This window comes from Eupeodes corollae, chromosome 1, assembly GCF_945859685.1.
Source record: "Eupeodes corollae chromosome 1, idEupCoro1.1, whole genome shotgun sequence".
NCBI lineage: Eukaryota > Metazoa > Arthropoda > Insecta > Diptera > Syrphidae > Eupeodes > Eupeodes corollae.
In genome coordinates, this window is record NC_079147.1 from 302,743,752 (window position 1) to 302,769,918 (window position 26,167).

The following is a 26,167-nucleotide window of genomic DNA, read 5'->3' on the forward strand; positions in this document are numbered from 1 at the left end:
GTTGCTGCTGCTGCTGGGCCGCAGGAATATCTCATTATGGAGGCGTGGTCCATATAATTTTTATTTTATTTTCATTTGAGTGAATGTGTCTATACATGTATCTACGTATTTATACACAGTTAAGGTTGCTGGAATATGGTGTGTTTTAGAAAAGACTATGAAGCCGATCTAAACCGCCTGATTGCACCTTAGCATGCAATCGGGCTTCTCAAGAATTTAATGATGAATTTTATTTTTGCTAACACATTACTCTGGACTCGACTCTAAGTTTAGGTATAAAAATGTACTCCCTGCTTCTGCACCCCTCTTTCTAATCACTTCACTGATGCGATGATTTGGAGGAAGAGGCGCGCGCGTTCCGCATCTTTGGGTCAATTCATTAAAAACGAACAAAATACTTATTTTTCTTATTCTTAGAATGAAAAATCTTTATTCGTCATATTTTCGACGAGCCAAGTAGAAGTTTAGAAAATTATTATTAAATTTAATTAGTTTATGAGAATTTATCGCTTCCAACATCAAATAGGAGGTGCTTGATTCGACCTCTTGCTTCTCTTGACTTTGAGAAGAAAGACGTTCGTTCGTTTGTATGGTTTGGAAATCCACACAGAAACGAGGAAGAAAATAAAGAACTGGACGCGAACGAGGATAATGATGAACATTTTTCAGGAAGACACGACCCTGAATATTCTACAATGCAACTTATATAGCATCTTCATAAATCATCTTTTTTTGTTGTTAGTTTTGAAACCGCTCAGAACGGTTGAGGTTGAGGCAGCAGGAGACGATCCATGGGGATGGCATCCAAAATTGGGATCGCAAAACTTAGGATCAGTACAAAACTGTATAAGACTTTATGTACGAGTACAGTCCACCATCCAGAGTATGATCGGAGAGAAAGGGATCTGAATTCGTAACAGGATAATACATTTCTCAAGTGCAATTGTTAATTTCAAAATAATTTTCAAAGACACAGAAAAACACATAGAGATGGAAGACAAACAAAAATGTAGGGAACTGAAGCATCATATCTTATTTTCATCTCACAGAAAATCCTTTTTGAAGTTGTAAATCTCCTTCCCATCACATATTGTGGAATAAATATGTACTTGTAAGAGTTACTTTGGTGCAATTTATGTTTCCTTTAGGGTCGAATGTAAGTCCAGTAATTGGAAGTGTCGTTTGGAGTTGGTGAAGAAGCAACCCACGACCAAGAGGTGAAGAGTTAAAAATAAGTGAAAGAAGATTATAAGTTTCTTAAACCTTTCGAGAAAGACAGTAGAGCATGGAAGTTATGTCCCTAGCTTAAGGTTTCAGTACAATTCTTACGAAAACTCTGATTAAGACCTTAATCTCTATCCCTGTGAAGATATCTTGTTTATCGAAGTTTGGAAGCAGCTAATGTTTTCGATACTTCTTGTTTCTGCTGAAAAAGTGTCACTCTGTATTTCTTCTAGAAATTAGAAAATGCTGAAGAAATTAACACAACATTCTGTAAGGTTTTGAAGCAGATCGAAGATATTTCGTGTTTGCATATCATATGGGAATGGACTTTCGACTTAAAAATTATCACTCAACATTTCTTCTAAAAATCTGAAAATGTTAAAGAAATAAAGACCACATTCTATAAGGTTTGGAAGCAGATCAAGGATATTTCTTATGTATTTCTAGAAGAAGTATTAAAACTGAGATCTTAAAAACTATGTTCAAATGGTAGACATGTGCATTCAAGAGGACACAAGCGTCCACAGGTTTTTCTCAAAACCCACCTCTGTCTATCAACTCCTACTCTCACCTCCCCGTGGTGAACATCGGGTGCCTAGTAACTCAACTGGAGATCGGGTTCCAACCCCAGTGGAAAGTTGTTGGGGGCAGCAAACGAGAGAAAAGGGAAGAGGTGTTTCCACTAAGACACCTCTCCTTATCCAGACGGCAGCGGAGGAAATCCCGAGATGGAATCAACGGTGGCGTTTACAGTTCCAGTAAGGTTGAACTACTTAGAGAACACCTTATAGGGCTTCTTCGACTTATTCGGAGCCCAGGCCTATAAGGAGCGGTTTATTCGGCTCCCCTTCCTTGGAGTTATACTAAAGATCTGGCCCTCCAGGTTGGGAGATGTGCCTGCGGGGTGACTTCCTGGCCACGTAAAAGCTTTCATTGTTGCGAAGCACCAACAACCCTCGGATACGGACGGTTTTACTGTTGGCAACCTACGCAAACGAAATAAGGACAACGAACTTCGGATGTGTACGTGGAATGTTAGGTCCCTTAACAGACCACGTGCGGCCGAAGAATTAGCGGAGGCCCTAGACCGCTATAAAGCAGACATCACCGCCATCCAGGAAGACGATGGGATGGGCCGGGCAAAAAGAGGATGAAAAACTGTGATATTTACTATGGTGACTGCTACCACGAAAATCAACAGCGCTTGTATGGATGCGGCTTCGTCATTGGAGCCAAACTTAGGCAAGAAGTCTTGAGATATATGTGCATTAATGAACGCCTTATGACCATACGCATCAAGGCTAAATTCGGCAACAACAGAGGAACACCGACTTCTCAGAAGGAAAAAGAGAGGGCATGGGAAGCGTGCGGTCCAAGATGTTGAGAGGTATAAAAGCAGGAATGAAGTTCGAAAGTTTTATGAACAGGTGAAACGAAATTCACAGGTACATAAGCCTCGAACCGAAGGCTACAAAGACGAAAGTGGAAACATCATAGTGGAACCGCAGTCAATGCTGAGGGTATGGAAGGACCACTTCTGCAGACTGTATAACAGCGACGACGAACTAAATTCCGCTGTCAGGCAGGATGATCCATTCAACATAGACGACGAAAGCCAACAATCCCGTCCTCCCGACTTAGACGAAGTAAAGATTGCCATATCTAAGCTGAAGTCCAATAAAGCAGCTGAAGCGGATGGCTTGAATGCCGAGCTCTTTAAAGCAGCTGGAGATAAGTTGGTTAGGAGCATGCACCAACTTATCTGTAAGATATGGTCGGAAGAAAACATGCCCGATGAATAAAACCTCAGTATTGTTTGCCCGATCCTGAAAAAAGGAGACTCTCTAAACTGCACTAACTAAAGAGGAATCAGTCTAATTAAGAGGAATTAGTCTACTTAACATCGCCTTTAAAATCTTCTCTGCCGTAATATGTGAACGTCTAAAGCCCATCGTCAACATCCTGATAGATCCTTATTAGTGTCGTTTTAGACCAGGAAAGTCCACAGTTGATAAAATATTCACATAACGACAGATCATGGAAAAAACCCAACAACATCAAATCGGCACCACCATCTTTCCATCGATTTCAAGGCCGCATATGAACGCATCTACGGGACGAGCTCTATAGAGCCATGTCTAGTTTTGGCATCGCTGCCAAACTCGTCCGTTTGTGCTGACCATGGACAATTCACGCTGCTCCATAGAAGTTGGAAACAACTTAACACAACCTTTCGATGTCAAAAAAGGTTTTAGACAAGTTGATGCGCTGTCATGTGATTTTTTTAACATCGTGCTTGAAAGAATAGTGCAAAGCTCACACGTCAACACTAGAGGCACTATCTTTCAAAAGTGTGTCCAATTATAGCATATGTTTATGGTATTGTCATAATCGGAAGAACTCAGCGTGATGTCAATGGGGCTTTTGTGAGTATTGAGGCAGAGGCGGCAAAAATGGGTTAAACGGTTAATGAGGCAAAACAAAGTACATGCTTTCGTCAAAAAAGACGTAGCTTTAAGGTAGTCAAGGACTTCGTCTACATAGACTCCGCTGTAAACGCAGAAAACAACAACAGCGCTGAGATCAAACGCAGAACAACTCTTGCTAACCGCTGTTTCTTTGGACTAAGAAAGCAATTGAGTGGTAAAGTCCTCTATGGAAAGACCAAAGTGTCCCTATAAAAGACCCTTATCATCCCTTATCATATACGGTGCAGAAGCATGGACTATGACAAAAGCGGATGAAAGCACCTTGGGTCGCTTCGAGAGAAAAGTTCTTTGTGTGATCTGCGGTTCCGTATGCATTGAAGTGGAGTGGAGGAGAAGATGGAACGACGAGCTGTACGGGCTGTACAGCGACGTAGACTTATTCAGAAGGGTAAAGGTCCAACGACTAAGATGGCTGGGTCACGTAGAGCGCATGGAAACCAATACTCCGGCCTGGAAAGTCTTCGAATCCACCCCCACAGGACAGCGCAGTGGAGGAAGACCGCGGATTAGGTGGCGCGCACAAGTGGAAGGTGACCTCACCCAAATTGGAGCGCGAAACTGGAGACTTCTAATGATGGACCGAGCTAGATGGAGAAGTTTGTTGGGTGAGGCCCTAGTTCACACAGGACTGTAGCGCCACCTTAAGTAAGTAAGGACATTGATACTCTGAAAGTTTCGAATTTTAGTAAAAGAAAATAAGTCCTTTCTGTAGATCATTTAAAAGCTGATAGTTCAAAAGAAAACTATGAGGGTCAGTGTCAATAGCAAAATGTCAAAGAAGTCACATTCAACAAAGAAAACACTTTTTATGAGGACCATATAAATGAGTGTACAATAGTTGTATGATATGATCTAATCTTCATTTTCATAATATTGGCCATAATCTTTTTTAATTTGTAAAAGACAATTTTGGGTATTCTTTAAAGTCAATGCTTTTTAAGTTTGTACAGATTTTAGCATCGATTTCTATGAAAATCTGATGAAAAACTTTCTTACCTCACTGTCGATCATTTCGAAAAGGTTTTATACTGCACCACCCATATAATAGCCCCAATGGTCTCTATGCCAGCCATTTGTTGATTTGATATATGCACTCTCCAAATTGAAGGTCTTCGCGGAACTCTTTTGGGTCGTCTATCTTCCTCGTCGCTCGTCGGCAATTGACCACCATCGGAGTTATGCACCAAGTGCATCAGATCGCTGCACCAACTACTAACATCACCACATAACTCTACTTTCGTAGATGCAGCATCAGTCTTTCACTGCACTGCACTGCAATCGAAAAATGCACATTGCACACAGCAGCTCAGCGGCAGGTTTAACATGACTGGCAACAGGTCCATAACTAATATGAATTGGCCAAGAAAAACACAAGGCCATATGAAAGACCGGCTCTATCCTATATCAAGACCACCAATACCACCACTTAGCGAATAATTGTATTCGAGTTTCCGAGAGTCTACACAAGTCTTTACCTTCTCCCCGTTGCGTTGTTGGGTCCAACCGTTTGTCTATTCATTCAATTGCAATCTTTTTTGCATGCAGCCTCCACTCCTGCAACGGAGTAGGTAGTTCGGATCGATCCAATTTGGCATGCGGACAAAGACTCATGGCTATGTTGGAATATGACACATGTGGCAAGTTTGCTGGCTTGAAACGGTGCGGCCAGCTAAGCAGGGCTTACAGCAGCGGCGCTCTATTCTATATGAATCCATGGAGAGTTCCAGGTCCCGCAAGTCCCGTTGTCATATTTTATAGTTATTGATGTTAGTTATTCACATTTTATGATCTGTCTCTTAACAAGCTGCCGGCCGGGCGCTCGCTCTCTGCTATCTGCATGGTGCACCATCTGTGGGAGCAAGAGCTCTTGAGCTGAGTCATTGCGGTAGGAGGATATATTTGGTTTATCTTTATTGACGTTTAATGGTGGCCACAGCACTTCGGCAAGATGGTTTTTGCTAATTAATTAGATTTTCTTTCTTACTTCTCCTTTCCTGCTCATAGAAGGTCCCATGCCTAAAAGATCCTCACGTATTTTATTTCAATTAAAACAAAAACCTCTCAAGAATGAAAGAGACAGAGTTCCCTTGAAGAGAAAGAAAGATGCAAGACAAAGGTTTAACAAGGGCCTCTAAACAAGTACTAATTATTGGCAACATGTAGATATACAAATACACATTTTGCGATGTTGCAGAACAAAAAACAAAAACAACCTTTTCGATGTAGGACGATGACGGACCGACGACCGACGACGATGTTGATAATGATGATGATGGTGGTGGAGCAGATTTTAATAATAGAGTCCAAGAAGGTATGCATTTGGACTGAAGGATCTGTTGTCTTTTTATTTACCTGCTGAAGATCCGTTTATATGCATCTGAAGCACCGGACCACAATAAGACCGGGGAATCTTTGGCAAAGTCATTTGTTATGCGTTTTACGTTGTACGTTGTAACCCGGTATATGTTTGGGTTTTATAAGGGAGTAATTTGTCTTTGGGTTTGTGATGGTGCTCTGGAAAAATGGCAGTGAAGATTTACAGCAAAAAGGCGGTTTTGGTTAATTCGGTAGACGGTTGGATGGTGGTATGATGCTGTTTATGTTGGAATTCTTCTTGTTCTGGTGATGTGGAACAGTTCCACTATGGGGATCGTTTTTTAATTGGACTTGGTCCGGAGGTGGCGCTTTAATTTGCATTCATTTTTGATGCATTTTTGTGTGTTACCAAAAGGATGTTTGTTATAATTTTGTTTCACAAACCAAAAAACGGCATAAAGCCGAAGAATTAATAAGTGGGCAGGATGTGTTTGTAAAAGGCGAAGTTCGAAAATAAAAAGAACACACCGCTTTCATGGTTGATTTATCTTATTATTTTTTAAAAATTATGGTTTTGATAAAATATATTGAATTTCTTCGAACTGAAATTGATGGCAGAGCTTATACACTTCAGTTCATCTTTCTTTTCGCAGCAGCACACCTTTACCGAAAAAAATTATCAGCTACAAGACTTGCGTGACCGATAGAATAATAAAACAATTTCAATAACAACACTTTAATTTTTAAACCAGCTTGGTTACTAATACTGCTATTTCCAGATGTATATATCTTCTTCGAAGTAGACTTCAAGAATGTCTTAAATGGTTGATTAAAAACTCTGCAATTTTAAATAAGCCAAAATCTCAGCGTTTTTGTAGACTAAAGGTCTTTCTTTTTACAGTTTAGTTTTTTTTCTTTTTTTTTATAATAAGCAAACACTAAAAGGGTTTTTTATACCTTTAATATGACAAAGACACAGTGTGAGCATTAGGAAAAGAGGGAAGGGTTGGATAGGAGGTGTCAGTGTACATTGGTTTTAAATTTCTGAATATTGCAATGACAGGGAAAGATAGAGCGTTGCAAGGCGTTCCACATTCGCGTAGTACGGCTAAAAAAAGAATCTCTGTACTTCATAGTACGGGCGAAGTTGGACTCAAGGGTAAACTGATGGGCATTCCTAGAAGCGCGGGTATTACGGTTAAATTGTTTATTGGGAGGAATGCAACTGGCAATTTCACTAGAGCATAGTCCGTTAAAATAACGGTAAAAAAGGGTGAGGCAAGAAACCTTGCGTCGATGTTCGAGTGATGTAAACGAGTTGATGATGTTAATGTCACCAATCATTTTAAAAGGCTTTTTTTGAATACTGTCCAAGAGGCTTAAATAAGTTACTGGAGCACCAGCCCAGAGATGAGAGTTATAGTATATATGTATAGGTTTTGTAGATTGTAGCCAGATCAGACGGAGACAAAATTTTTTGCAACGTCTCAAAAAACCTAGACATCTTGCGGCATTTTTGGCACCATCGCGTATGTGATAGCTCCACAAAAGGTGGTTGCTGATGCACATTCCGACGATGTCAAGATTTTCCGTTTCGTTGATACAAGTGCCACTCGCTTTAACCATGCAAGACAGCATTGCGTTTTCGAAGCATTAAATTCCACACGATTTCTTATTCCCCATTGTACAATGCTGTGTACGTCGGAATTTAATGAGCTAATCATATTTTGCCGTTGCAGTTCCACATCCGAAGAGGAGGGTTGTGAGTCTGGAAACGAATATGAAAAGCTAAGAATGCTATCGTCAGCGAAACAATGTATTGGATTAAAAGTAGCAGACAGCAGATCATTTATAAAAATGAGGAAGAGGGTCGGAGACACAACGGAGCCTTGGGGCACACCAGCGTTTATTTTATAAGTTTCAGACTTGAATCCGTCCAAAACAACTTGTATTGAACGGTTCGAAGTAAAATTTATAATCCAACGAAGAAGAGATTCGTCGATACCGAAAGCACGCATTTTCGATAAGAGAGCAAGATGCCAGACTTTATCCAATGACTTTGAAATATCAAGTGCAATAATCTTACTTTCTCCTAAACGATGTAAAGATCTGTTCCACTGTTCGGTGAGATGAACCATGGATCACCTATTGCTACGAAAGCCGTATTGCCGGTCATTAAAAAGCTTCCGTTCCTCAAGATATTTCTTAAGCTGATAATTAATCAGCGTTTCCATGACCTTAGAAAGAAGGGACGTTAGTGCTATTTGTCGGTAATTTGTGGGAGAAGAAGATTCGCCTTTTTTTGGAATTGGTTGAACAAATGCAGTTTTCCAACTACTCGGAACGAGCCCAGAAGAATGGGATAGATGGAAAAGCTTACGCAGTGGTTTTGATAGCGTGGAAGAACACCTCTTCAGAAAAATAGCGGGAATACCATCTGGGCCAGCGGATTTATGAATGTTGAGATCTTTAAGAACTCTCGCCACAGTTCGAGTACGAAAAAAGATTGGTCCCATAGAATCATTTACGCGTTCAAGAACTGGGGGAGTCATGACACTATCTGGTAAGGTGGAATTTTCGGCGAATTGCCTTGCAAATAAGTTGGCTTTATCAATAGAGCTAACTAAAGGAGTGTCATTGACAACAAGCGTAGGAACCGAGGAGAAGGAAGAATTCCTCATGTTTTTTACAAATGACCAAAAACTCTTACTGCCTTTGGGACATTGCAGTATTTGTCGCAGTAATTTTTGGTCATGTAAAAATTTGGTCCTTCGAATATAGGCGTTGCTTCCTGGCTTGCTTAAACTTTTTCCGGTTTTCCTGAGTTGGGTTGGCTTTAAAACACCGGAAGCTCACCTCTTTCTCCTTGATAACCTCTTTGCAGCTCAAATCGAACCATGATTTAACCTTTGGTTTAATACTTTTAACCCTATTCGGGATAAATGTTTCCATTCCCAAATGAATCATACTAGAAATCATATCTGCACTGGAGTCTACGTCGCTACCGAGGAAGCATAGCGACCACTTAAAGATCCTGAAGAAATTATTGAGACCGTCCCAGTTGGCTTTCTCGTACTGCCAAACAGTTCTCTTTAGAGCTCTTTCTTTAACTGGATTTGTTTGACACGAGAAATTAGCAGATATAACACTATGGTCCGATGTGCCTAGAGGCGTCAATACACTGATTGTGTACTTATCAGGAGAAACAAGTCAAGGGTATTTTCTGCTCGGCCGTTAACGTCTGATATACGAGTAGGCTCATTGACAAGCTGAGTAAGATGGTTAAACTCAGCAAAAAACTCGGCACAAATTCATTCGGGCGTTGTCTGGGCCGAATGGCGAAGCCACGAAGAATTGTGAACATTGAAATCGCCCGTAATAACTTCAGTGTGAGGATACAGGGAGACAATTCTTTGTATGGAGTCAGACGGAGCATCAAATTAATGAGAAGTTGAAACTCTGTCCAGGTTTAGGCTCCGATAAAGAAAACAATAGTGAATGAATAGTGAAGTTAAAAACATATAACATTTTTATCTCTGCCATTTTCACAAGGTATAGATTGATAAAGCATTACCGTAGGCACTTAGCCATATTGATATTGGATAGAAAACTCGAAAGTTGCCTAAAACTTGTCTGATATGATTTCTACGTCTCTAAGAAATAGATATTTAAATTCTTCAAACTTTCTTCGAATATGCAACAGATCTTGGATTTTGAGAAATTTATGGGCCAACATTTCTAAGAAAAACTCAAAGAACTAGGTATGCAAGCCTCAATTGATCCTCCAAGCTTGTATTTTAATAGGTCACGATTCTTTGATTAGAGTCATACACAGAACCAATATAAGCTCAACTGATATTTTAGCATTTAAAGCATGAGTTTTATTCTGATAACTGGGATCAGAACCTGTATTTCAGCAGCGGAATAAGTTCGATCAAAGAGAGGTCTTCTAGCTCCAGGAAGATCAACAACTGCTAGTTGTTGACAAAATCGTACCACCAGAGTCGTATTTATGTTTGCAGAGGGTGGATTTCTTACATTTTAATGATGCCGAAAAGTATTTTGGGGTTTTCAATTCAATTACATTAGGCTATAATAAAAGACTATAGTTCATTTAAATAAATGCTCGAAGTTTGTTCGATAAGTAAAGAAAATAGAAAATTTAAAACAGAAGAGTTCTGATTTTTTTAAGTACTCCAACGAAACAACCAAAGTCTCTATAACAATATTGAACAAAGAACATTCAAATTAAATCGTTAAAACGCTAGAACACAGTCATAAATCTTCTGGTATCAACCATTTTAACCGTTATTTTAAGGGATTATACTCTGGTGAAAAAGCCATTTGGTCGCATCTCAATTGGAATTCTCATTTGAATATTCTGGAGCTCAACTTTGGTCTTATTTTCCATCATACACATTCGTTCTTTAACCGTATTAAGCGATAGTAAACTTCTTTAATATACCGTCTTTCCCAGTCATTGCAATCTTCACGAATTCGCAACCAATGTGCACCGACAGGTCTATTCAAACAATCTCTTTATTTTCTTAAAGCTCGAACTATGTCATTGCATAAAAAAGGTACTAATAACCGCTTGAATTCGCTTTCCTTTCTAGAAAAACAGTTAAAAAGGCATTAGAAAAGATTTTCCACTTCCTATACCTAAAAACGAGCCTCGAAAACACTTTTTTGAAAAAAGACTTTGCGTTTAGTTCACGGAGGCAAACCCGACATGCATGAGTATTCATCTAAATTCTCCCTACCTATCTATCTATCTAAAACTGGAAAACACAATCGATATACAGGAATAACAGTGAGAAATTTTCAGACTTTGCTGAAAAAGTATCCCTCAAAACCTCATCTAGCTTTGTTAAACATCAGAAAGTTAAAATTAAACCAGTTGGAAAAGCTACCAACTTTCAGCTAGAAGGCTTATACGACTGTTTTCTGAATATTGATATTAATTTTTAAAAGTGGCAACCATGAGCCAATCAATAAAATATCAAAGCTAGCAACAAGATTTATCTGTTAAACTTTTTAACGGCTTAAAATCTTTTTTTTACTGACCAATAAATAAATAAATTGGGTAGCGCAACAGTCCGTTGTGAACCAGGGCCTAGTGACTTACAACTCTCAACCATTCCTGTGTGCGAGTACAGGAATGGAACCAATATTGACCAATTTGATTTGAGTAATTTTGGATGGGTAAGAAGTTTGTTTGTAAATTTTTCATACTTAATTTCAATTTTAAGAAACGAAACTCTGGAACAATTTAGAAGTGCCCCGAAACAATTGGGAACAAGTTGGAATTTTGAATTTCGGAAAAGCCCCAGAATTTGGTTAATAGAATTGTAAACTGTTAACTGTTGTACGGACTTAATATCTTTATCAACTCACGGTTTAACCTTAGTAATGCATGGCACGTTCAAGGTGCTTGTTATCGCTAAGTAGATCGCGTATCAGCTCGATAATAGGAGTCATAACCGGACACTGTCTTATAGGAAAGCGCGCCATGCGTCTAGGCGTATTCTCAAATGACTTTTGCAGAACAGTTCTTTAAATCCTCTTTAGATGCCCTGCCTTTGCTCAAAAACGCAAGAATTCTTCTGTAACGATCTAAACGATCTCAATCATATTAACATAGTAAGCCTCTCACGGTTCGTTAGGGACTCAAACTGGTTTCATTAAGCTTAGGAGGTAGCCTAAAGATTCATGTGGTATCACCATGGGCCATTAAACTGGCCTAAGTGTGTCCGTTTTCATCTTTGACAGACACTTTAACCTTACCTTACCATGGTTCGATAGCGATTGTAAAAGATTACGTAAATTATCTTTTGTGTAAATAAAATTGGTTAGATCCACAAACGTTTTAATTTTCAAAAACATTTACCTACATGTCAAGACGGAATACAAACAACTATATACAACGAAAAAAAACGGATTACCTTAACAACCTAACCAAAAACTCTCTAGCTTGAAGAACTCAAAGCAATTTTGGAGTAATGGTCGAGAATTGGGTGGCCTTAATAGAAGTACTACTTATTTTAAAACATTTTCTCGGTCGTGTGAATCAACATTAGTTCTCCTACGCACTTCCGAACTTCACAGTCAGTGAATTAGATAGTCCAATATCGCGGAGTGATCTGGAAACAAGTTTGAGTAAGTCGAAGAAAAACAAAGCTCAGGCATAGACGGGATTCCTGTCGAGTTTTACAAAAACAGCACTGATCAATTTAAAAACCATCTTGTGGAGTACTTTAACAGGTTATTTAATGATGCTTATAAGCCAAAAAACTTTATTAAAGCAGTTATATTTGCCATTTTCAAGAAAGGAGATTGAAATCTTGCGAAAAACTACTATTCTTAACTCTATGAGGAAGATTCTGGCTTCAATACTGTAAAAAAAGCTCACTAAGTGGATCGAGAACGCTAACCGTCAAGTATCAAGCTGGCTTTCGGTCGGGCTCTTCAACGATGGATCACATTTTTGCACTTACCAGTTTTGCCAGTAACCCTATTGAAAAAAAAAAATAAAAAATTGTACCTATGCTTGTTTTGTAGATTTGAAAGCAGCATTTGATAAGATCAAGAGACAAGCTTTGATGTATAAGGTCTCAATACTAGTGATGTCCCGAAAATTTCTGATTATGTATTTTAAATTTTTGGAGTCATCAAGCTTTTCTGTCTGCGATGGATCAGTTTTCGGATTGGTTTGAAACAACAGCGGGCGTTCCACAAGGCTGCATTTTGAGCCCAATAATGTTAGCTTTGTTTATCGACGATATCTGTGATGAACTTCAAGGAGAAATACTCTTTGCAGACGATTAAGTTGTACTAGCTGAAAATCCTTTAACTATGCAGCTACAAATAAAGAGATTGAACTCCTTCTGCGAGAGGTGAGGCTAGCGTGTTAACACAAACAAAACGAAAATAATGATTTTTGAAGCGCGTCAAAAAAGAAGGCTGCCGGAACTTATTGAAGGCGTACAAGAGTTTAAATACTCGTATCTTGAAGTTTTGCTAACGCATAATTAAAATTTGTCTAAGCATGTTAAACAAAAAAGCAAAGAGGCTAAAATTGCGTTGAGTTTAATATGGCCAAAGTTTTTTGCCAATCCAAACATCTATCTTGCGTCAAAATATCGGGTCTTTTAAGCAACTGTCAACACTTGCATGTGCTCAAGTTTTTGGATACTTGGCTCTAGAGGAGTTTGAAGCAATTCAAAGACATTTTTTCAAACGCTTGTTTAGATTACCAAATTATGCTATTTACTTGGAGCCTGGCGTAACGCCAATATATACACAAAACCTCAAAATTAACTCGGATTATTTAATAAGAGTGATGAAGAGGGATGAAAAAAGTCTTTATAAAACCAACTTGCTAAGACTACTGTAATCTTATGACTTAACTTAACTTTATTGGAGTCAAATTACGATGAATGGAGCTCTTTGTTTGCAAATGTTACTGCTAAAATTGATGAAAGAAATTACAATAAGCATCGTCAACATCCTCCAGGAACACCTATAGGAACACCAATATAAGTTCCTATGTCAATTACCATCAGAAGCTAACTATTTCAATAATGAATTATCGAATGAAGCTTTAAGTTATAGATTTAGAGCACGAGTTGAAATTTTAAATCTTAACTATGTGCCTCATCGAGCTGATCTTCCACAAATTTGTAATTTATGTAACAGAAGAGAAATGATATGATATCGGTAAGCCCGATATTACAGGAAATTCGTCCTAAGGTACATTTAAATGAAAGCCATCTCACTGTAAACAGACTTCATGAGATATTAAACGGTTAGCTGGGATGGTCCACCCTATATAATTTATGTAAGCACGCCCTATCCAATGAATTCTAAATTGATCTTTTTATGTTTCAAATCATATCAACATTTTTAATGAATGCTTATCAAGTAGAAAACATCCAGATTACATAAAAAAAGCTAAACGAAGCTATACCTCAGTACGTTGTGCGTGAAGATCACATTGAATCAAGATGTGAGACAATAAAAAAGTGTGTGTACGAAGCTAATGGACGATCTAACAATGAGGTTATAAAATTCGAAAGAAAGAAACGTTGGTATGATTTACAGTGTCACATTTCTAGAAAAGAATCCTTTAAAGCACTGGAGGTATTGAAGAAATATAACCTGGAAGCTAGTAGAAAAAATTATGCCGCAGCAAACAAAAATATAAGGCTCTCGGTAAGTCCAAACAGTATAAATATTTACAAAACATTTCTCGACAACTTGCATCTGTGAATTCGGCAAAAGAATGGTGGAGAATCGCAAAAGAAATACGTGGAAATTTAACGAACATTGGAATACAAATCACGGCTAAGGAGTTCATGGAACATTTCAATGGCACACTGAATTAAGTTTCGTCAAGTATTATGTTACCTATAACAGTTTTCGAAACCATTCACATTCCAATGCTTGATAGTCAAATAAAACTATCTGAAGTGTCCTCTCCAAATAGAAACAACAAAAGAAAACAAAGCACCCGGTATAGATGGTATTCCGAATGAGTTCTACGAAAACGGAAGCATTTTATTTGTTGAAGAAACAGAAACAGGAAATATACCTTCTTCCTTCAGAAAGTCAATAATTGTCCCTCTATACAAAAAGGGTGATATCGCTTCCAACTATTGCATTGAAGAGAACAACATACTCGACGAATACCAAGCTGCATACAGAAAACAATATAGTACAGTTGACCAAGTCTACAACCTTTCTTGTATCATCCAACTTCAGCTGAGCCAGAAGAAAAAGCTTTACGCTTTCTTTGTAGAGCCAGAAGAAAAAGCTTTACGCTTTCTTTGTAGAGCCAGAAGAAAAAGCTTTACGCTTTCTTTGTTGATTTGTCAGCAGCGTTCGACAACATTAACAGAGAAGCTTTGCTTTACAAATTATCAAAGATAGGCATCTCTCCAAAAATGGTGTCTATTATACGTTTTTTGTACAAAGCTACGACTGCAACAGTCTGGGATGGAACTAGCTTCTTCCAGACATCCAAAGGAGTCAAACAAAGATGCGTACTGAGTGCCCTCCTATTTGTACTATTCCTAAACGATCTACACTTAGAACTTCTAACTGGTTTCACTGTGAATGGTATGCAAATAAATATTTTGTTATACGCGGACGACAAAGTTCTTCTTTGTGACAGACCTAGTACCATACAATCGATCATCGATAGCTTTGGCAGATATTGCAAAATTTGGAACCTTGTTGTCAACTTAGAAAAGTCTGAATAGTACTTTTTAGGAATGGAGGTAGAAGAGCAGCAGCTAAAAATTGGTATTTCAACAATGGTGAGATAAAGATAACTTATCAATATCTTGACGTTCATTTCTCTTGCAACATGTCCTGGTCATATCACTTATTAACAAAAAGACTTACATCATCGAAAAACTCAATCAACATGGTCGAAATTTGTAAAGAACAAGTTTGTTACTCATTCTGCTTAATATAAAGTGCACGATGCAGCAACAAAGTCAATTATGCACTACTGTGCGCAAGTGTGGGGATACAAGGAACACATTCAAACTGAAAAACTACAACGTTTCTTCGTCAAAAGATGCTTTGGTCTGCCTGATAATACGCCTAACTATGCAATACGCATCGAAACTGGTCTTCCAAAGGCTTTCCTAAGTACATTAAAGATACATCTGTCATACTTACGTAGAGTGATGCTAATGCCACGTAACCGCTTACCGCGTATTCTCTCTGAAGCAGTCATCGAGAAAAATATTTATTGGGCCCAGGAATGGTCAGGCCCTTTCCAAGAGATGGAGATTGAGTTCAGTCCCGAAACTTCAGTTTCAGAATGGAATCAAATGCACAAATTGCTGCTGACAGAGCTAGTAGAAAAGCAATAGGGCGATTATACCAGCAATGCAATGCAGTCACAGTTTCACGACGAATATTACAATCTTTTGTACGCGGAAGTCCCGAATTACTTTGAAGATAATAATGTCCGTGACATGATCAGCTTAATCTTCAAGGCAAGTTGCGGTCTTTTCAACTTAAAGCTAAAGCTAAAGCTTTCCGCAACGCGACAGAATATACTTACCACTTCATTGGGTTGTGCCCCATATTTAGAGGATACCCACAAAAATATCTTGGAAATGTAACTTTAGATCGGCCAACATTCTTAAATATTTTAAATGGATCTTGCTGCCCAAAAATCTACATTTTTTTAAAAGACTCACTTAAATATCGTAGTTTAATAATAAACGAATTTTGTTAAACTTGCTAAGCTTTGCTTTAATATTTTTTTTATTGTTTTTTTTTTTTATTTTTAACATTTTTTAAATTATATATTAAATATTTAGCTCAATTATTTTAATTTGAATATTTTTCTTTTATTATGAAATGTCAAATTAAGCAGACGGTAGAATTGCCAAGTCCTTATTTTAAAATGATTGGTGACATTAACATCATCAACTCGTTTACATCACTCGAACATCGACGCAAGGTTTCTTGCCTCACCCTTTTTCCCTCTATATTAGCGGACTATGCTCTAGTGAAATAGCCAGTTGCATTCCTCCCATTAAACAATTTAACCGTAATACCCGAGCCTCTAGGAATGCCCATCCGTTTACCCTTGAGTCCAACTTAGGCCGTACTATGAAGTACAGAGATTCTTTTTTTAGACGTGCTCTGTCTTCCCCTGTCATTTGAATTCAAGGTCCAAAACAATGTTTAGAACAACTAGAAAAACCTGGAATATTTTTCGAAAAAATCGATTTTAAAAAAGGGGGGCCAGTTCAAAAACTCTTTGTCGGGTCTAGAACCCCCATTTTTGGTATTTCTCAAAAGAAAAAACTTTGAAGCAATGCGGGAAAAACCGGGAGCAACCAGGAATAATTTTTCAGATTAGGAAAATCGAAAAAAGGGGGGCTTATTTCACGCACTCACTACATACACCTTTTTTAATAAAATAAAAGTAAATAACATTTTTAGAATTTTTTTCTTTCCACAATTCATTTTGAACAAAAAAGCTACAATTAACTGCATAAACTTAGTTTTTTAAATTTTAAGAAATGTAGTGCTAACTTGACAGTCGTCTTATCGGTAACAGTTGAGGTCCATGTATTTTTTCAGAAGAAATTTATAAGAAGATCAAGAAGACAAAGGCGGCGTTCATAATATTGTTCCATGTTTCTTAACTCAAACACAAAGCCTTGATTCTTTCTCCCCGCTTGGAAACGCCCAGGGTAAATGCTTCTTCAAATATCTTTCAAATCTTTATTCACGATCTTTTTAAAGTTCATGAGGTCAAAAATTCCTTTCTAGAAAAGGCGAAACTCTAAGTGACGGTTTCTGCGAAAGCTACCATCTCCTGACAACTTTAATTTTAACTACGAGACCTTTACAAAGTTTACAAATTAATTTCAATTTTATTTGCATGCGGTTTTTTCGCCAGTTTAAGCGATAACTTTAAGACTAGCTTATTAATTCTATTCACTCTTGGTTTATTTATATTTTCTTTGAATTTTCTATTTATTACTTAGTTTCCCGAAATATTTTCTCATATTCGTCTCCAATCAATATGAATTCGTGCCTAACCAGTCTCCTTCTCTTAATTTCCTAATTATTTATTTGTTGACCAAGGTCAAAGTTATTTGCGTTAATTTTTCCCAAGAAACTTCCTATTAGCGGAAAAAATTCTTCATAAATTTTCCCATCCCACTCGTCGTCGTCTACGTCGTCGCCGCCTTCATCGTCTTAGTCGTAGTTTCTCGCCCAATCCATAAAGAAAACGAAAACTCGCAAGTCAATTAATTCCTGAAGTCGTAAGCCACTTTCCTTGGCAAGTTAATTACCAATTTGTTTTTCTTGTACCTACATATACACCATATATCTGGCAATCCAGTATAATTATTCTTTTATTTATTATTCCATCTATAATATACATATGTAGGTATGTAGGTATGCCATGCGTGGGCACACGAGTCTTCTAAGTCTAGATATATGAGAGAAATTCCATATAAACAACCATATCAAGTTTAGGTACAAGTATATTCATTCTCCCATTCCAAACGCCTTATAATAGGTCGCATTTTCAGGCCTATTCTCGAACTTGTATATAACAAGGCTATAGCGCAGCGCCCAGAGAAAAACAGAATCCCCAATCAATTCGCTAAATATCTTCACTTCTCACCTTGTGCCAGTGATTTCGGATTTAATCACGAAATCTAAATCATGCCTCACATACAAAACTCAAATAAAACTCCATCGTGTCGTCGTTATAATGCCTATATGGGACTTTGGGTATCCTTAAGGCTTGAGGCGAGAACCAAGAGGTAGAGATTTAGCATCAGTATAGATAGAATGGGAATCTATGGGATCTCGATACACACTGTTCAACACACATCTCTCACACGTCACGCTCTTCAGATCGGCCCGACGACGACGGTCTGCGCAGCGGAGCACTATACAATGCCACTGTGTGTTGTGTGCTTTGTATGTTGCTGCCCCACCTGAGAAATAATTAGCCGCCAATCTTGTTCATTATAATGCCTCAGCATCAGCATCAGCCTCAGTTCAGTATCAGACATAAAGAAGGCTCGCTTTTAGATGCTGCATACCATCAGCCTTAACCGCGCAAACAAATAATCAACTAGGGAACGGGTGTTTTTTTTTCTCGAGGTATAGAATTTAACAGAATTTAATTGGCGGCCATTTTGTCTACTGTCAAGTGATTTACTTCTAGTTTGGTGGTCGAAAATCATGGTTCTGTTCGACTCGTCCATTTAACGGTCACGTTACCACAAACGCGGTATTTAAAATAAAATTAGGTGGCGCAACAACTCGAATAGAAAACCAGGGCCTATTGACTTACAACTCTCAACAACTTCTGTGTGCATAAATTGTCAGCGTTTCAAACGGCTAATTTAAGAAGGGAATGCACAGGGATTGATCCCAAGACTTCTGGCATGACAGTACTGCGTACCAACCATCACGCCACGGGTATTACAACTGCGGCATTTGGAGAGAAGATAACCTATATTGTCCGTTGAGGCAATTTTACATACACACAAAATGGCACTTTGGTTTTTATGGGTTGGTGGAATAATTGGTCCGCACTTCTTTAATGAAGATTCTGGCCATAACTTTAAAGCCATTATAACTGAAGAAAAAGTGACGGTAACGGACTTGTGAATTGGCCGCCAAGATTGAGCGATTCAAAGACGTTAGAATATTTTCTGTAGAGAAATGTGAAGTCGCTATCCAACTGCTATAAGTCAGAAACGATGATCCACTTTCTGATATACGGCCACAAAGTTGGAAAAATTTATCGAAAATTGGACCTCCTGATTAAACTACGTCCCAGCCAGCAGTGGCGGTCATATACCGGACATCCTATTTCAATTAAAATAAAAAGAGGATTATCTTTCAAATTATGTTGATTGCATATTAATTAAAAGCACATCATCTGTTTTATGCCATTTCAAAGTCTTATACCTCCCAAAAAAGCACCCTTTACAATCCTGGACTCTCTGCAACACAACAAGAGCGAGAAGGGAAGTGTGGAGGCATATAGAATAGGTGTGCCAAATGGGAAGAAATAAAAAAGAATCTCGCAGATACCACGATGGCTCCTTGCCATTGCAATCGCCACCAAATCCGAATCCGAATCCCACAATCTATCTATTCATCTGTCTGGAATGGAATGAGTGTGGTTTTGTTTTGTGGGGTGTGGGGGACAGGATGAGGCGGCAGGGGACACAAATGCAAACAACAACCTGAAGAGCAGAGCATCATCATTCAAATGAGATAGCAAAATACAACTTTGCACACAAATAGCTTAATCGCAAGCAATTAAACAATTAACCCACCTATGGGCTCGTTTAGGCATCTCAAAGGCACATTCTCCAGCATTCGAAGTGGCAGCAGCAATGTTGTGGGAGCAGCAATAAACTATTTTCGAGATTCAAGAAGTGGTGGTACCTAGTATAAAAGATCCAGCATCCATCGGCACCACCGCACCATGTCGACGACGACGAAGTCGCGTCGGTCGATGACGCAGAAGACACGAGAAGGAGGAGAGGCAAGGCGAGGATGCTTGCTGCTTCAGGACCAGCACAAATGGATTCAACAATGAAAGTGTCTATAAAAATCCACACCACATCGTCGTCGTTGTCTTCTTCGTCGTATTCCTTCGAATGAGAAAACAAATTGATATCGACGGAATGGATGGACTGCAGGGGGGGGGGGAAGAGGAGATAATGGATATACGAAAATGTGAATTGGGATTCATTGTTGCCGAAGAGAAAATGGAATCCCTTACCGCTTTATTTTCGAAGACCCAGAGACCAGCCGAGATGACCAGAAATTCGGGGGTATCTGGCAGCACTTTTTTTGTTTTAAATGACGTCGGAGATCCATGACTGAATAAGGTAAGGGGCGATAATATTATGGCCCGATCGTGAGACGATTACCCAGACCCACCAGCAGACTCGATGCAGATCATCACGATGAAATGCTGATGCCCCGGACCAGCCTCGAGATGATGATGATAATGATATATACGAGTAAGTTGTGCTCTCAGCGAGATAGGGTGCTAATGGTTGACTATATGGGCATTGGGCATACAGCACATCACCAGTTTTGAATTTTCAGAAACAAAAGAAACGCAACTTGGAAGAAAATTACAGGATCAGAGCCTAAAATTTGAAGGTGGTCCGATATATCATTTTCAGATGACAGCAACTTAATGGCTGATTGTTAATGTTGATGGTGCGCGATGGTGATTGAGCGTTGAAGGGTCAAAGATGAACGAGAAACCATCAAATTTTCTTCTTTTTTTTTTGTTTAAGGCTGTTCACGCTGCTGATGTTGTTAAAATGTAATTTTCTTCGAAATTACTTTAATTTGTGTTTGAAGAACGTTTTGAACTTTGAACTGAAGATGAAGTCTCATAATATTGGTAAAGAATTTATTTAATCGTTTTTTTTTTTGAAACTTTGTAGAATCGAGAAAAAAATCACTTCTAACCTGTTTCTTTTTTCAAACAGTTGAGGAAGTTGAAAATCTATATAAAATCTTTATAAGGTAAACGCTTGCGATATTTTTTGAAACTAAGTCTAGAAGTTTGGAAGATATTGATAACGCCTGTCTTGCGACACATAAGAAACTTTGAAATTGAGGCTTCAAGAAGATTCAAGTAAGGTTTTTTTTTTTGGTTTGCCTTAATACCAAAAATAACAGTAGTCCATACAAATTTTCGTTCAAAAATTCAAATTTTCTCAAAAACAGCTCGATAGAGTTTTATAAATTTTTTTTAACTTTAAAGAAAATGGCCCATGAACAGCGTTAAGTCGAGGAAATCTAAGCATGTTGAAGTAGGAAACAGGTGCAAAGTTTTTATAGATGAGCCAAGAGGCAAACGAAGGTTTTCACTAAGCAACCTGGAGAATGCAAAGATAAGAAGGAAAATACTACAATGAAGACCCAAATGATGCTAAAAATTTGGAAGGATCATTTTGACCAGCTGCTTAATGGCGATAAAGCTCACGATTCCGCAAATAAGCAGCCCCGACAAATCCATTTGGTTGCTGATCTGGAGTTCCACCCAAACGAACTGAATAAGATCAGACTTTTTGCAGGCAGGGCTTTCAAGCACGCGAGAGCTAATCTGGAAAGGACATGCACCAGCTCATAACCCAAAAGAACTGGTCGGAAGAAAGAATGCCCGAGGAGCGGAATTTAAGCACTATCTGGTCCGATTCCTTAAAAAGGTAACCGCTCTCTATACATCAACTACCTTTTAAACATATCTCCTACAAGATCCCGCCTAGCGTATTATATTAACTCCTGAAACGACTCTCAGATGAACTGGCCATTATCAAGGTAGCTTTAGCGCTGGAAAATCTACCATCGACCAAATTTTCACTCTACGTCAGATCTTGGAGAAGAACACAGAATATAACATCGATACGCATCACATTTTCATTGATTCAAAGCAGCCTATGACTGTTTCAACAGGAACGAACTACACCGAGCCATGTCAAGTTTTGGTAACCCTGCGAAATTGATACGATTTATCAGGATAGGTGTGAGATGACGTTGGAGAATTCTATTCAAAATTGGTAGGGACTCAAAAACCTTCGAAAACACCCTAGAACTTCGACAAGGCGATATGCTGTCATGTATTTGCTTCAATTTTGTTGTTAACAAAGTGGTGCGAAACACCAATAGCACCATCTTTCAAAACTCCACGCAATATTTAGGATATGCAGATAACTTGGAAATTGTGGAAAGAACCACACGAGCAGTTACGGGTGACTTTTTTGGTATCGAGTCTGAAGCGAATAAAATGAGTCTTTTGATTAACGAGGACAAAACAAAGTATTTACTGTCAACGTATCGTCATCGAAGTATTAACTTCCCATCGTAAACTCGGTTAGAACGTGACCATTTAAAGGCATAACTTCGAGGTGGTAAGTGAAATTATCTATTGGGGCATTTCTGTCAAGTCTGCAAATGACATCAGTCTGGAAATCAAACGTGGAATTAATCTTGCTAATTACTGTTTTTTTGGCCTAAGTAAGAAATTAAGGAAAAATGCCCTATCGCCAAGTACCAAGAAGACACTGTACAAAGCCTTATTATCCCAGTCTTACTGTATGGTGCATAAGCATGGATTCCAAGAGTTTTAAGGATCCCTTGATATCTTCCAGAGGAAGGTTCTACGTACGATATAGGGACCTTAAACTACGTGTTCAACGATTAAGATGGCTAGGGCATGCACAGCGAATGAACATCAAGCTCTAGCCCGTAGGGTATTAAAATATAAGCCTGAAGCAGAGGAAGACCTCATCTCCAGTAAAGTGATCAAGTTGAGGCTGACACATGCCGGCGTTGGCTTGGTATTCGAAACAGGTGACAGCAAGCTAGAGCAAGCTGGCTGGATCATTTACTTGAAGTCCAGGAACACGATGCGCTGTAGGGCCAACTGAAGTAAAGTTAGTATTGTTCCAATTTTGTTTTATGCTTTGTTCTTACAGTTTCTTACGTACTAATGAACCGTTTTCAGTATTTATTCCTGAACAAGCTCTTATTGTAGTTAAATAAATGATTAAAAACTTAAATTTTTTCGATTTCTAATTTTTGTTCAAAAATTGATATTTTAAAACCAACAATTTTCAACGAATGTATATTTTCTAAGCTTTTTTATTAATTACTTATTTTGCAAGCATCTACTACCGTAATATTATACAGCTAAAGAGTTTGTGAACACGATAATCTCAAGAACAACTAAGTCCGATTTAAAATATTCTTTCAGTGTACGACAGCCCATTTTTGAGCGAGTCCTTAGGTTGTATAACATCACGCTGAGACTAATACGATTAAAGAAGCAATAATGTTTTAAGATCGGGGATTTTTGTCCCCTTTTGATAGCTTCCACTGCGTGCGCAGCGGGAACGGTTAAAGTTTTGCTTCAATAATGTATTACAAAGTTTTTCCCCTTTCATAGTTTTAAAAACAAGTCCACCACATCATATGTCTATCTTTTAAAGTTTGCTCACTTTTTTATGATTAGCCTTCATCTAGCTCTACGAAATACTATGGCGCTCGAATAAGGCTCGTGATGGGATCAATGCGAAAGAGCTGTGCTCAGCCAATTACTTACTAACCACCAGGATAAAGAATATTTAATTGATATTTTTTACATATCTTTTACAAAAATCACGATTTATATTATTTTGAAAGTCAATATAACTACATACTAGATTCGCTTGTTTCAGGCACCGTGTTATCGACTCAATGCGCCCGTAGTTTACTTTGTGAAGTGGTTTAAGAAAATTTATTACGAACTCCGGCTCTCTTGAAGGAATATATAATTGTATCAACGAAAGAAAAAGGAGCAATCAACTTGACAAGCGAGAATATCACGAATAAAAACTATTTTAAAATATCGTCTTCATGTTTTTAATTGTTGAAGGCCAAGAAGATTCGATCTTGTACCGTATGAGGGCATTTGAATATTCCATTTTAATCTAGATGCTGCTATTCTAGTTAATTGTTTTGGGATGGTTTGAAGTCTATTGTCAATAGAACGGGTTCCATATATTAGACAAAATCAAGGTCCGTCGTTCTAATTCCAAAAGCTGGAAAATCCAGCCACGTTAACCCTAAAGACCTAAGACCTATCAGCTTATCATCATTCCTTCTCAAAACTTTTGAACGCTTGATCGATATCCACTTAAGGGCAAGTATTGAAAAGTCCCTCCTTTCAAAGGCTCAACACGCCTACAACAAAGGGAAATCAGTTGAAACGGCTCTATACAGTATAGTAGGTACAATTGAATATTCCCTCCATCATAAAGAGTACACACTAGTTGCCTTCTTAGATATAGAAGGTGCATTGACATCTCTGAATGTAGATAAGTCGATCAGCGAATTGATTAATCAGATGCTGATAAGCAGGATTATCAATTTAAAACTGGGCGATTTTACTGCACAAAGGGGTGTCAGCAGAGGTACGCCACAAGGTGGTGTTCTATCCCCTCTGCTTTGGAACTTAGTAATAAATTAATTACTAATTACTCTAGAAAGAGAGGGATACAGAGTGTTTGCTTATGCGGACGATGTTGCTATTGCAGTAACGGGTAAACATCCAAATATACTAAAAGAACTCTTACAAAACGCTTTAAATAAGCTCACCAGATGGGCAAACCGGTGTGGAATGGGCGTTAACAAACAAAAAACCGACTTTGTCCTCTTCACAAGGAAATACAAAGTCCCACTCATTGACCCTCCTCTCATAAACCGTGTACCACTTAAATTCTCTGAATAAAGAAAATACTTGGGTCTTATTTTGGATAAGAAATTAAGTTGGAAACCTCATATTCAAGAGAGAATAAACAAGGCCACAGTAGCCCTGTTCTCCTGTAAAAAGGCCATCGGTAATAAAGGGGGCCTCAGCCCCGCATTACACACTGGCTATATATCTCGGCCTTAAGGCCGATCCTTACTTATGGAGTAGCGGTATGGTGGACGGCGCTAAATATAGCAACAAATCGCGATAAGCTCAGCAAAGTCCAACGAACAGCCTGCCTGTGTATGGGAGAAGCACTTCGCTCTACCCCCTCCGCCTCACTTGATGTTCTGTTCCATCTAATACCGCTGGACATTTTCAGCAAGCAATCGGCCGCTAATACAGCCATACGGCTTCAAGCCTCCTCTCTGTGGATCAATAATGGAATTGGCCACACCGCTATTTTGAACTGGTTCAGAATACATTACTTTTGAACGATGATCCTATAAACTTTTATACAGACGGATCAAAAACGGAGAATGGGGTTGGTGGAGGCGTATACTCAATAAGACTAAACTTAAGTCTTTCCTTTCGTCTACCCGGTCATTGTAGCGTGTTCCAAGCTAAAATACTGGCTATTAAAGAAGTCCTATCATGGCTTAGAGAAAGCGTTATATCAACTAATGATATACGCATCTTTTTGGATAGCCAAGCTGCGTTAAAGTCCCCAGACTCTGTCTCCACTAACTCACTAACAGCCCTAAATTGTCGATCATCTCTTACGAAGATGGCAACACAGTTCAACATTCACCTTTTCTGGGTGCCGAGCCATAGAGACATTCCAGGAAATTGCAAAGCTGACGAACTTGCAAAAAGCGGAACAACTTTGCCTCTGCTGGCTCACAATGCTAGCATAGGTATTAGGGTGGAGTGAAACTTCATTTTTTTTTTCTTGTACATGCCAGGAACGGGTGCCATTAGTCATCAAAAAAGAGCACAACAAATCTTAGTCCGATCAAAAAATGTCTTGAGGGTTCACAACGCTCTTGAAAATGTAAATGCTTGTTGGAAGTATAATATAAAGCAAAAATTAATAATTTTGCAGCGTTTAGCTAGTTTTTTTTTCCAAACCACCCAGAACTCACCACGTGGAGGTAGCTGCTTTTGAGTTCCGCCCAGCACCCAACCCAACCATCCAACCATTTGAGTGCTTTTTTACTCATTTGGTGTTTCTATAGCGAAACTCTTTTTTGTATTAAACTCAGGCATTGCTTTTCTTGAAGCTATTCTAGCTCTTATAAGCCCATCCCTGTTTTTGTATCCAAAAACTTCAGCTGAAGCTTCGGTTACCAGTTTCACA